The sequence below is a fragment of the Amblyraja radiata genome, unplaced genomic scaffold (assembly GCF_010909765.2).
Source record: "Amblyraja radiata isolate CabotCenter1 unplaced genomic scaffold, sAmbRad1.1.pri scaffold_703_ctg1, whole genome shotgun sequence".
Taxonomy (NCBI): Eukaryota; Metazoa; Chordata; class Chondrichthyes; order Rajiformes; family Rajidae; genus Amblyraja; species Amblyraja radiata.
Window position 1 is genome coordinate 31,527 of NW_022630721.1, and position 974 is coordinate 32,500.

Below are 974 nucleotides of genomic sequence, written 5' to 3' on the forward strand. Positions count from 1 at the left end.
CAATCATGGCTGATCTATCTCTCCATCCTAACGCCATTCTCCTGCCTTCTCCCCATAACCCCTAACACCCATTTAGTTTAGTTTAGAGATACACAGCGCAGAAACTGGCCCTTCGGCCCACCGAGTCCATACTGACCAGCGATCCCCGCACACTAACACTACCCTACACACACTAGGGGACAATTTACACTTACACAAAGCCAATTAACCTACAAACCTGCACGTCTTTGGAGTGTGGGAGGAAACCGGAGCACCCGGAGAAAACCCACGCAGGTCACGGGGAGAACATGCAAACTCCGTACAGACAGCGCCCGTAGACAGGATGCAACCCGGGTCTCTGGCGCTGTGAGGCAGCATCTCGAGACCCTTCTTCAGACTGAAGAGTCTGGGGAGAGGGAGACGAGAGATACAGAGGGTGAAGGAACAAATGAATGAAAGATATGCGAGTAGGTAACAATGGTAAATGAAAAAGCCGGTTGTTAGCTGGGCGCTAGGTGAGAACAAGAAGCTGGTGCAACTTGGGTGGGGGAGGGGTGGAGAGAGAGAGGGAATGCCGGGGTTACTTGAAGTTAGAGAAATCAATATCCCTCCCCCTTGCAGGATACCGGCTGTAATTTGGGGGGCTGTGGAGCAGATAACTAGGGGGACGGCGGAGGTGGAGGAGGGGGTGGGTGTATGTGCGGTCATTACTGGCCTTAGACAATGCATCAGCTGGAGAGAGAATGCAAGCGTTTCGGAAGGCAGCCAAGGAAACACCAGCCTTCTCCAATCCATTATTGTTGCCTAGGATTGATTTAAATGGTGCAGGCTCATCTTTAATTCATTCAGACTGAAATAAAGTTGGAATTAAATAATTCCTAATCGGCGAATGTTAATGACCCCCAGCTCCACCTGCGAGAAAAATCACCGCACATAATTGTAGAGAAATAGAGATTTCACACAGTGCTTGTGTGTGATTGGCACAGGCTGGGCAA